Source organism: Leiobunum rupestre, chromosome 2 (genome assembly GCF_980474605.1).
Source record: "Leiobunum rupestre chromosome 2, qqLeiRupe1.1.hap1, whole genome shotgun sequence".
NCBI lineage: Eukaryota > Metazoa > Arthropoda > Arachnida > Opiliones > Sclerosomatidae > Leiobunum > Leiobunum rupestre.
The window spans coordinates 45579383-45591895 of record NC_143385.1 but is presented as its reverse complement, the minus strand read 5'-3'; the positions used below and the strand labels follow the sequence as shown (position 1 = coordinate 45591895).

General features: G+C 35.5%; 3 long non-coding RNA genes across 10 annotated transcripts; all 3 read left to right on the top strand.

Annotated features, from left to right (window-relative positions):
* Window positions 1-4949: 4949 nt before the first annotated feature.
* Window positions 4950-6049, top strand: LOC149957604 (uncharacterized). 7 transcript variants are annotated; one of them, XR_016478242.1, is made up of 6 exons: window positions 4950-5040; window positions 5119-5191; window positions 5272-5320; window positions 5456-5610; window positions 5693-5890; window positions 5984-6049. It is a non-coding gene; the product is annotated as an uncharacterized LOC149957604 (long non-coding RNA). The 7 variants fall into 7 exon arrangements; XR_016478245.1 differs by having other exon boundaries at window positions 5670-5890; XR_016478244.1 differs by having other exon boundaries at window positions 6011-6048.
* A 1097-nt stretch (window positions 6050-7146) lies between these two features.
* LOC149957603 (uncharacterized) lies at window positions 7147-7716 on the top strand. Of its 2 annotated transcripts, none has more exons than XR_016478241.1 (3): window positions 7147-7298; window positions 7358-7487; window positions 7564-7716. It is a non-coding gene; the product is annotated as an uncharacterized LOC149957603 (long non-coding RNA). The 2 variants fall into 2 exon arrangements; XR_016478240.1 differs by having other exon boundaries at window positions 7561-7716.
* Window positions 7717-8131: 415 nt separating this feature from the next.
* Window positions 8132-8532, top strand: LOC149957602 (uncharacterized). The gene is made up of 2 exons (XR_016478630.1): window positions 8132-8400; window positions 8462-8532. It is a non-coding gene; the product is annotated as an uncharacterized LOC149957602 (long non-coding RNA).
* The last annotated feature ends 3981 nt before the right edge of the window (window positions 8533-12513 follow it).

Below are 12513 nucleotides of genomic sequence, written 5' to 3'. Positions count from 1 at the left end.
TTACAGGCATTATTAGAAGGCTGTGCAATAATTTTTTAAACATTTATGATAAAATATCTAATAATAACCAGAGTAATAACTCTTTTGGGAGTAATACCTTAAGACAACGCAGAAAGCCTAAGTCATCAAATGTTGAAAAAAATACCAAAACCTTAATTAACTGGTATAACAGCATATGTGGTGATTTCCCTTGTTTGTCAACGTATTTCAACTTTTGTGGAATTATTGACAATGTAACTGACCCAAACGAATGCCTTCAGGTTATTCATGCTTACGGGAAAATTATTTACAGTACAATCAAGGACTATCTACCTAATCGTGAAACAGTTGTTGTTAAGCAAGAAGAGAAACTTCCTATTGATGTAAAAAAATTTGAACGATCATTATTAACAATTGGAGGAGGATGTCTAGGGGAAATCTGGAAGGTCTCCAAAAAACGTATTATTTTCAAAACATATGGGAAGAAGAAACAGCTTTCACCAAACCAACTGCGGAAATCCAAAATTTTGTATTGGTGTACGATAAATTATCGCATGACCCAACTAGAAAAAAAGTCTATTAGGTTTTCTGGAATCCGTAAGAGAGATCGGGGAGGACTGTTTTTACCAAAACCAGAATTCCAATCCTACTTAAAGGCCCTAAATCTTCGAATGAGGAAGGTGTTAACGCTTAATGGGATTAAAGTCCATGGCAGAAACCTGGCAATAGTAAGTTCATTTAATAATTGTAAATAAAAATGTACATGTGGATAAGGGTGATCCACTTCTAGATTGTTTTTTCCAACCTTTTTAATTTTTATTAGGCGGCTAAAAACGAGGTTGATGGAGATCTAACCCTAAAAGAAGAATTCTTGAAAGCGTGCGCTATATTGCATCCCAAACAACCAGTGAAGGACCAAGAAATGTTTTACCGTGAATGGCAAAGAAAAATGCTGCATGCTACAATAAATGAAACCATTACAGCTTGGGATGCCAAAACATCAGAGAAGGAAAATAAAACATTGAAAGGTTGCGCCAGCCTACGTGACAAGTTGTTTGTAGTCTCAAATTTAAAAGGTGGTAAAGGGGGAGAAAAAGTCACTACACCCAAGAACGGCAATAAAAACAATGGCAAAAGGAAAATGTCTGGCCCCAAGAAAAGTCAAACTCCAGTTAATTCTAAAGGCGGTAATGTGATGGAAAAAGTGACGAAAGTTAAAAAGGAACCAAAGAAGAAAGTCAATGGTAAGAAAGATAGCGTAACTTCAACTAAACAAGCTACAAATGTAGCAAGTCAAGCCTTGACTGTAGATGTGGATAAGACTGAAGCTAGTCAAGGAATATACCGTATTGGCCGTAGAATGGCAACTAAACCTAAATACTTGAATGACTATGACACTTAAATGTTTGGGATAAAAATTTTATGTAAACAGTATTAAAAAAAAAGGTTCCTATGTTTAAGGTTATACATGATTTTGTCATTTATATTTTGTGCTTTAGAAGGTTACTTCATTTTATAGATTTTTGGAAAACATATCTTTAACGTATAAGGGGGTATCTCGATAACCTTTCCCCGAGTGGTGATGTCCATGTACATCTTCTTTAGTTAACAGAGCTTTTCGAGAGTATGCGAAGTTTAAACTAGTAATCTTCCCATTTGCATTGAATTTGTACTGAGAAAAGAGGCTTTCCACAGCACTGCCATTTAATCTTTTGGGCATTAAGTAGTAACCCAGGTATTCGTTTAAGAAATAGGTGGCAAGGCCCTTGAAACCAAACACCATTATTCGCAGAAGATCCCACGTCTGTAAAACAGTTTAAATATTTTAATGGAAAACTTCTATTGTTTAAATTGACAGAAGGTAAAAGAGAGCGTTTACCTGCCATGATAGGAATTGTTTGTCTGGGTATATAAGGTTGAATTTGGGATCTTGGGCTAAGGATAAATATAACTATCATTTAACAGATAGGTACTTCCAAATACTAATTTTAGGGATTACACTTACTATGAAGATCTAAAAGCCATTCTTTAAAATAATCCAAACCCTCCTCAATGTTCAGCATAACTTGATCATCTAAGGTTCTGAGTTTGTAGTTGGAAAGCATTCCAGTTTCGAAGAGTAAGTTTAGGGCTTTCAAGTAATGGTATGTCTCCATAGTTTCTTTGTGATCAGTTGGTGGCTCTTCATTGTCAGGATTTGCGTGTTCGTAGAGCTCCGCTAATACATCATCTTGCTGTTAGTGAATAAAAAATATTTAGAATGTAGCACGTTTCAGTATGCATTACAGATTCCACACTTACTTGCATAATTTTTGCCGGTTTCACGTTTAGTTTCGACCAATTATCTCGAATTACATAGGAGTCCAATAGTTTGCGTACTTGGCGTGGAATGTTCTGTTCCCTTCTCTCATCTTCTCTGTCCTTCATTAACTCTATATACTTCCACCCAAAGGATATACCATTCTTCTTGAAAGCTCGGGCACCCTTATCCTTTGAGGCCCATAGCGCGTTAATGTGATTTTTAAGCTAAAAAATAATTATGTATTAAAGCCAGTCCACTTTTTGAATTTTTAAATCTTGTACCTGATGAGTAGGACACATTATCCAATATATTTTATGGCCTAGTCTGAATGGATTATTAAACCAGGGCTTCACTTCAATGTCAACATTTCCCGTTACTGGGTCAATTTTAACTCCATAAATACCAGAATGTTGTTGCGTCATCTTAATCAAACTGAGATTCGAACTTGCACCATCACAAAGGCAGGCAGAGACTTTAAAACCAACGGCGTGTAGAGCCCCAAGAACTTCCATCAAGCAAGCAGAAATAAAATGGGTATTGGTTGATCCCTCAGACGCAAAATATGGGCAAATTATATCATAATCAGAAGTTAAATCCCGCCATAAAAACTGTAGCATGTAGCCAGCTTTGGGGATAGTTTCTTCGGTGCTTAGCTGATCATAAATGTCGTCCAAGGTTGCTAGTTGTACAGGAGATGTGGCTAAGCCAATCAATTTATGATTTTTACTGTTCCATGCTACTTTTGGTGTGACGCTGACCTCATCAAATATGAGAATTCCATCTCCTTTAGGTTCTTTAAAACCTCTAGCAATTTGCTCTTTAGCGTAAGCATCATAACATTCTTTTTGGCTTTTCAATCTTTCCAAATTTATACCAGGTTCTTCTAAATTGTGAGCCATTTTAGTTTGAACACTTCTCCAGGAGGGCAATTTAAGTATCTTAAAATTTTGTAGAGCGAAGTAAGCGGCCTTGCTTCTGCATGCCAAAGCTTGAGCTATGCGGTAGGTGATAGCACTCCATCGGTTATTTGTTTTTCCCAATGCTAAAATGAAAATACCAATTATACACCTGAAAGGAGAATGTTAAGAAATCTCTTACAATTTCGCTGTTGGTCTTTTTCAAAATCAAGCCTATCCTTTTCTTCTTGCCGTTTCGTCTCATTCAACCAAACTTCTTCCATTTTCTTCTTTATCACAGCGTCATTTTCACTACTGGCAGGTAGTTCTGTCAAAAGCTTTTCTAGTTCACCCTTAAAATCCCTGTTAATGATCTCTGTAACTTCTGTCAGTTGTTTGTTTTTCTTCTCCGATATATGCAATTTCAAATTTTCACACTTTTCCGATAATTTTATATTTTGTTGAAATAGCCGATACCTTCTGCCTCTCTCTTTTCTTCGACGGACCTTGATTGAGTTTGGAGACAAATATTTCAATTTGTGTTTTGAAGTTGGGGAAGTCTTATCTTTAACGTTAGAAGCATCCTCATTTTGAGCCGATTCTAATTTCTTCGCTTTTTTGATGCTTAATGCTTTACAATAACGGGAGCAATAACTGCAATCACTGCATCGGTATAAACCACTTTCAAGTAAAGCAATTGGGGTAGTTTTTGGTGGCTTAAACCAAATAAAACATTTCTCCGAAAAATAATGCTCGTAAGGGTATGATAATTTAATCACTTTTTCTGGAGTAAAAGGCATTTTTTTTAAAGAATTAATGGACTCTTCAGTTAGACCAGGACAAAAAATAAAATTGTCATCTAGAAGTTGCTGAAAAATTTCTAATGCAACATTTAAAAGGAAATTTTCACCGTCAAAAATGTCAGCTTTATTAACATAGCCCTTAAAGATATGAAAGACGGTTGCTTCTCCGTTACTGTTAACGATAATTTTAACTATTCTACAATGAACCGATCCTTCCTTGTTACTTCCAAAATACTCTGTAAATTCAGACAACAAATTAAATAAGTACATTATCTTAATTAAATTTAATAGTATGGTAAATATTCACCTCCGTTTTATCACTCTTTTCCACGATTGAGAGGCATTTATTTTTATCTTCAGTCGAGAGCCAAGATTTTAGTTTAGTAACTCTCTTAAAATGTTCTTCATATGCGAAGTCCTATAATAATATTTATTGTTTATTATTACTTTGAAATATCACTTTGTATAAAACACTCCTAACTACAAATTTTAAAAACAAAGTTTGTTATGACCAAGCCAAGGCCCGACGTTACCTGAGGTTTCTCTTCTAATCTTCTCTGTTTATCTGGAATTTCTTCTGATGTAATTTCAGGGCAAATACAAAGATGACCTCGTTTTTGTAAAACATCATATTTTACCGTTGTTTGTACCTTTTTTGTCTTAAGTTCCGGGCCAAATTGGCAAGAAAAAACTGCCGTCAATGGTTGCGCCGCCATTTTATAATCCGCTCTTAAAAAAAATACGGACGGTCACAGACGACTACTTTCGTGAGTGACGTAACGTAATGTTGCTAGTCCATTACAAAGACCATAGCTCACAAGCTCTTTGGCGAAATCTTCATGTTCGCGATTTTTAGCATAGGCTATATGGGGGGTTTCATACTTTATCTCTGATCCACTTTTGCAGCGGTGAATTAAATATTCTGAAATATAATTAAGAACATTTTCTTTTAGAAGGTTTGGACTTTCAATGGCTTTGCAAATTTCTAAATCTCGTCAGTGAATTGTCCTTTACCTTGCAAAACCCAATGGTTATCATAATTGGACAAATCTTCATCATGGTCTGTTTAAAATAAAGTCATCGAAATTGTAAATTCAATATGAATCTGATGGTTTTAAGAGGCTATTGACTGATGCAGCTCTGTATGCTGCCTGGTATTGTTGAGTATTTGGATGATCTCAATTGTCTCCTTATTGGCGAATGGAACCAAAGTAGTTTGCTAAAAATCTTGACCAATTCTTCCAGTTACTAAGAACTTAAAACCAAAATTATCCTTTCTATCATTCCATAGGAGTAGCAAAGACTGAATTGATAGTTTCCACCTTTCAATACAAGGTAAGGTTTTATACCTACAGTTCTGAAGCTACCATATATTAAACCTTTCCAATTTTTCTTTCAGCATTGGTATGTGGATGTATTGATCAGTCATTGCTCTCTTACAGTGTGTTTCATTGTTTAATGTCCTGCTATTGCAGCAATCAAAAAGGCCGTTCATGTGTAAGAGGAACTCTGCTGTGTATGTGCTTTCAATTGTTAACTCTCCTAATCCCAGTTAACAGGCCATTTGAATTAGAAACACTTTGACTGCAAATTTGGGCAGCTAAACTGACTTTCATGTTAGAAAATGCTGGTAACTTGATATGTTTACGTTTCAGCTTATGTGTGCTTTGAAACTTACCAATTTCTTAGTCTATTTTGAAAAAATGTTCTAGGACTGCCCAAGAAACTAGATTGCCTTCCACTATTATGGGATACCGTTTGAAATTGTTCCTCACACTTTTCAAGAGATGTGGAGGATCAATTTCAATGAATGGCTTTTCCACTGATATCCCCATACTTTTGAACAAATTTTGATTGCCTGTTCCTTGGTCACAGACTACAGCTTTGACAATAAGGCCAATACGTTTTAGGTGAGTTACGCAATCATGAAGCAATATCTTCAAAGTCTGTTCGGGACAAGTATCTTTTGTGAGGAAGTAACCAATTGGTGGTTTGAATTTCAGTTTTATGTCATTCACCATGAATACTAGGGCCTGATTTGCGTACTATTTTGACCTTCCATATGGACGGAAGTCTACGAAACCTTCAATGTTATCGTTTTCATTATTGTCAAAATTTTTAGTTGAATGGCTATAATTATGTTCAGTACAAATATATTTAAATGGAATAGAATTGAATAGATAGTTCTGGGTTTAAATTCATAGGAATTGACTTTATCCACTGTAAAAAAAATTTCATTTAAAGCTATTGTTCATCATTGTGAATATTTTATAGAAATTATCATTTTCTTCGTTGAATTGATTTTTGAGGGCATAATTTGGCATTTGTAGTGCTGCGTTTACCTTACACCAGATTGTAGTTGTAACATGATCTTCAGGTGCATTTTCATTTGCTACTATTTGAATTAATTATAAATGAACATTAGGCAGTAAGAGACCATGGCGGGATATGTTTTTGCCTTCAGTTTACCTAGGGAAAACCGTGGTTTCATTGGAATTTCCCAAAAAAAATAGTAGGTGTAGCTAATGGTGTAAGCCTGTTTTGGGTTTTGATATTCATAAAACAATCGTCAGTGAAATGAAGACCGCAAAATACGTGGTTAAAGTGTAAGTAATCTGTAGTTTTATTTTGGAGCTTTTCACTGTTAACATTTTGCAGCCACCTGCAAAATGTTAAGTTTTAAGAAATGTTAATGTATTAGAATAGGCTTAGTAAATTAAAACGCGTATTCACCGGTCTTTATCCCTTGGAAACTTGAAAAAAAAAAAGACTGACGCGTGGTTACCTATTTATTCGATTTACAATTTTTAGCCGAACAAGACATTTCAAAATAAATTAAACTCGCAAAAATACCAAAAACACTCTTCCTTTTTTGCGTCTTCTCAAAGTCTAATCTAGCGCGTGCCGGAGATACTACTAGCGCCATCAAACGCCCGGGAATTGTGGACATTCTCGGCGAATAAAATCGTACCACGGATTTTTTAAAGAGAGGCGCCTCTCTGTAGCGAAGCGACTTTACACTCTCTGGTATAGTGGTGATCAAAATCAAAACAAATCCAAGAAATATGGAGGTTCACATTAACGCTAGAGATGGGAGAAGTTGTGCGGTCCCTTTTTGCAATAATACTGCTCTTAAAAAACGTAAAACTGAAGAAAATAGAGAAGAACCAAAGCCAGGATTATCATTTCATAAATTCCCAAGTTGTAAGAAACTTTTAAATGTATGGTTAACAAAGATAAAGTCGGGGAAAAGGCCTAGTAAGTGGGCTCAGATTTGTAGCGCCCATTTTACAGATGATGACTTCTTGGAAAGAAATGGTGAGATGCAAATAATATTAATTATTTTAAAATAAATTAATCGAAAAACTCATCAATAGATGGTAGATCTGTAAGAAGACGTTTGAAATGTAACGCCATTCCCTCCCAAAAATGGCCATGTAAGCCAATTAAAGAATCAACCGAAGTTAGAATAAAAGAACGAGCTCAACGACGTAAAGCGTTCTAAAGGTATTCTTATTTTATGGTAAACTTTTGTGAAATAATAAATAGAATAATAACATAAATTTAATTTGAAATCAAGCAGTTCTATGTTCAACATCACCAATAACAGATTCCATTGCTCCAAAAGTTGTTGAAAGCGCAAGTGAACCAGCTCCGGATGATAATGTTTTGTCATTATCAAACTTAGCTATGCTATCTGAAGTAACAACTGAAGCTCAAGGAAAGGACCAATCTCACAAACCATCTAGAGTAACGAATGCGTCTATTGATGTTCAAGTTTATTTGGACCATGGAAAGTATTTTGCTGGGTCAAGAGTTGGAATTTCAAGCAATGGAATGAAAACTGTTGATTTTGTGTCTCTTTCTGGCATTGGGAAAGAACTATTTGAAAGCCTTTCAAGTGAGGTTTTAGGGCTTGAAAACCAGAGCGAGCTCTCTAATTTCCTAATGCCTGTAAAAGATAGGGTGTTGTTAACCGTAATGAAGCTTAAGTCAAATTTGACATTTGACGCTTTGGCTTCATTATTTGTCATTTCGAATCGATCAGTTTCAACATATTTCAAAAGAACCCTTTGTGCCCTTGCTGAAGTTTTGAAGAAATTTATCTTTTGGCTGGATATGTAAAATATCAGAAGTAACTTTCCTAAATGTTTTAAAGAGTTTAATAATACTCGCATTGTGTTGGACTGCTCAGAAGTACCTATGATGAAGCCTAACACATTTCACGACAGAGTGGCAACCTACAACCATTATAAAGGAACTCACACAATAAAAATTATCATTGGAATTTCACCTCCTGGCATGATCACACTCGTTAGCGACCCCTGGGGTGGAAAAGTAAGCGACAAGGAAGTCACCCTTGAGAGTGGGGTCATAAATCTTTGTGAACAATTTATTGATGGAATTATGGTTGACAAAGGTATGCATAAAAGTGTAATATGTTAAAAAAATATTTTAAAACTCATTCAACTTAAATTTAGGCTTCCTTATTGAAGATGAATGTGCGGCCAATGGCATAGCTCTACACATCCCTCCATTTTTGAGAGAATAAAACAGTTTAGTAAGGAAGAAAGTGTAAAAAATAAAAAAATTGCATCCGCTCGTGTTCACGTGGAGATAACCATTCAAAGAATCAAATTATTTAAAATTTTAAATGATAAATTTGACCTTGATTTAGTTCCCTACTGTGAAGAAATTCTGAAGGTCATATGTGGATTAGTAAATTTACTAAAACCAATTCTAGCAGATGATAAATTTGATGACTAAGTTTAAATCTTATTTAATGACGATGATGATTATTTTATTAATTTTTATCAAATAAGTTTAAAAATCTTTTATTATAAATAAGACTTCAAGTAAAAATTCATTTATAACATTAATTGATCAAATTCATTTTACTTTTTTTATATAATACTAATTGGCACAGTACAAAATAGGAACTTTTTTGTTTTAAAAATCACTTACTCTTGACTAGTAATGGTAAATATAATTTGAAATAAAAATTGCACAATTTGACTATGTTTTGTTTCAAATAATCTTAGTCTCTTAGAATATCAATTAAAAGATAGCCCTTGGGAGAATACAAGAAAAATTAGCATGTTTATGTTTAACACATAAAGGCCTCTTCAATCGTTAGTTGGTAAATAAATTCCGTCTTTTCCCTTTTTCAAGAAGTTTAATTTGTTTTGAGCGACAGCATCTTCAATTGATATTTTCTTTGCTACATAAGGACTCTTAATCTCGAGTAATTTTATCTCTCCATTTTCCATGTATAATCCATCTGGGCTAAAAGCTATAAATGGATTATTTAAGTTAATTAAGAGGCCATATTCCAATACTTGTACTTTTTTAAGCCACGAAAATTTGGCCCGAGCAACTTTCTCCAGTTTGTTCCCATTTTGATCCTTTTGGGCTTTCTCTAAACATCCGTTCTCCTTCTTCTAAGGCTCTTGGCTTTTCCCCAATGTATTTACAAATTTCAACCATGGTGAGATTCACTATTATGGAATAAATAAAGGTTAAAATAGGATAATATAATAGAATACCAATTAAATGTTAGCATACCTTTTTGAGATGTCATCTTTTATTTGAACAATATTGCTCCAAGGCCTACTCTAACAATGTTTTAAGTAAATCCAAAAGGACTTCAAATCTTAATGACAGTATATAATTAGAACCAAACATTATGTCTTTAAACTTGACATTCAATCCTACTTACCAAGAAAACACTAATTCGCTGTTTAAACGTATATAATACCATCTCATCAGTAGCACACCACTATTTTCTGAATGCTGATCACCACTATACAGTTACGCGCAATGTGGATAGGGGGCGCTGCCGGAGTTTTCGTTAGCGAATACCAAGGGTACCAAATGACCAAGGTCAAATTAAAGTCGTCATGACCCCCCCTTTTATTTCATTGTATTCATTCGGCACGGCCACCACGGCGGCTATACTATATATTGAACGCCATTATATTCTAAAACTCGTAGACCTGTAATCTCTAAGTGGGTCAGTCCGGCGCCAGTGACAGCCTAGTTACGGTTACTCTTGTATTAGTAGATGAGAAACCGACATTGGTGCCAGTAGTCGGCCATTTCGACATTTTGTGTTGTATTGTAATTTGAAATAGTTGGTTGTATTTTAGGGGGTTTTCTAGTGTGCACGGGGAAATTCTTAGTTAGGATAGTTTAGAAGATGCCACAGGGAATCGTAGATATCTGTCAATAGCAAAGTTTTGTGTTGTGCGCGTTTATCGGTGGTTTTAAATTTCTTACCCCTTTTGACCATTGATCGGGGACAACTCCACCTTCAGCCATGATTGGACCTAATAATCAAAAATTAAATTCACGTGACCCGTAGGTTACGTGGTCAATTGGTACAAAACCATTGAGCGCGCCCAGAGAGATATATCTTTTTTTAAAAACTTCATCTCTGAGGTTTTTTCAGAACAACCTTTCGGTTGTCTACTGAACCACCGAGCTCGAATATTCTCTCGGGTATTAACTTATCCATTTTAGTCGACAAGAGTAACCGTCAGATAGTCATGAACATACAGATGGCTTCGCTCCACGAATCTTCGACGTTTCTCGCGGGACGAAAACCTCTCTACTCTTCGAGCGTCGCCTGACATGTTTTGCTCACGGCCTAACGTAGTCCCTTCGCCGTAATGGGTTTGGCCACCCCTTCGATGGACTTCGTATCATATAGTGAAAAGACTTGTGATAGGTAATAAGTTTAAACCGAAGATTTAATATCATGGCAGATGGCACACAATTAGGTTAGGTGAAAATGGCATCTAAATAGGGTTTGGCTTAGGAGGTTTATTAGTAGTTTTTAGTTTCCCTTCATTTAAGAGTGTGCATGTTTTAACTATTTTTAGGTCGCGTAAGTGTTTAAAGTTATTTGTCTAGTAATAATTAAAATTGGTATGGCAAAATATATTTCCTTATTTCATCTCTACCCACAAATCCAAATAGTAGCTTACTCCGGGTAGTCGGTTATAGTAGATTCGCAGTAGTAGTAAAATAATAGTAACAATTGGCAACTGGTAGGCGTACCCAGATCTAATAGAACGGTCAGGGGATAAAGATTGTTATAATATATCGGCGTGTTTACAAATTAACAGGCGTGTTCTTTGGGTAACAGGAAGTGAAATAGGTCCTAAGAAACGTTTTTCGAAATTGAACCGTATCGGAGTAATTGGCCGTCAGAAATCGGCCTCGAAAACGTCGAAAAATGCGCAGTTTCTATTTTACTTGAACCCAATTGTTTCCTTTTACTGAACATTTTGTTTTATCGAAATAGATAAGAAAACGATCACTTGTATCAACAGTTCATTATTAATTGAAATAAGTATTCTACGAGCAAAAATTAACAATAACAAGGAGTTTCATAGTGACCACGTCAATTGAAAGAAATTTTTACATTTAATTTTTTTTTTTAAATGCCATAAGTACAAATTTAACTGAATTACATAAAATGTACAAAATGATCACCTGTAACACATGCAAATCATTCTTGAACCCGTTCGAAGACTTAAGGCGGGTTACGAATTCGCTACCTAAAACTATCGTTGCGCTCTCTAACGGCGGCGGGCGGAACTACTCGTCGGAGGTCAAATTAAATGCACTGTGGAAGCTAGCAAGTAAGTAACTTAAGAAAACGTTTGACCTATTTAGACCCCTTATATGGTTCGGCACCATTGCGTCATCTAGACCCGTTTCGGTCGCGAATAGTTTCACCTAAATCAATAATGCGTTGTCGTAGGTCGTCAATGTTGCGGACTTCAGTCCTGTGTTCCAATTTTTTAATATTTACCCAGAACTAAAAGTTGGGTATGTGTAAAAATTCGTGTTCTTTGAGTAACAAGGAGTAAAAACGTCTTATGAGATAAGTGACCAAAAATTTCTTCTAGAAAAAGCTTATTAAGCGTTCGCATCTAGAATACTGATATCGTCACGATTTAAAATAATGACAAGGTGATTTAAATTACCAAGAGACACAGTAAAAAAAATATTTTTTGTTTTATGGTTTCTCAGAGGTTATATGAATTGTTATCTATTAACATTACATTGATTATTGTATTTACAAAAGTTGTTTGAAATGGCCCCCATTGGCGTGTAGGCAAGACTCTTGAACACGACGAAAGATTTCTGGCGTTTCTCAGATTGTGTCGCAGGCGTCAAATATGCATTGACGTAGGTCTTCAACTACTCAAACTTCAGTCTTGTATAACAAGTACTTGATATGGCCCCAAAGATAGAAATCGCATGGGTTCAAATCACGAGATCTGGCTAGCCGTGCAACAGTTCCGCCTCGACCTATTCAGCTCTGAGGAAACTCGGCATCAACATGAGCTCTAACCTAAATGGCAAAATGAGGGGGTGCTCCGTCATGCATAAACCCCATTCGTTGTCCTACTGGTAGAGGTACGTCTTCAAGTAGATCTAGTAAAGTGTTTTGGGAAATGTTTAGGGATTTCTTGAGAAATGTTTAGGGAATTCTTCGGGAAATGTTTAGGGAATTCTT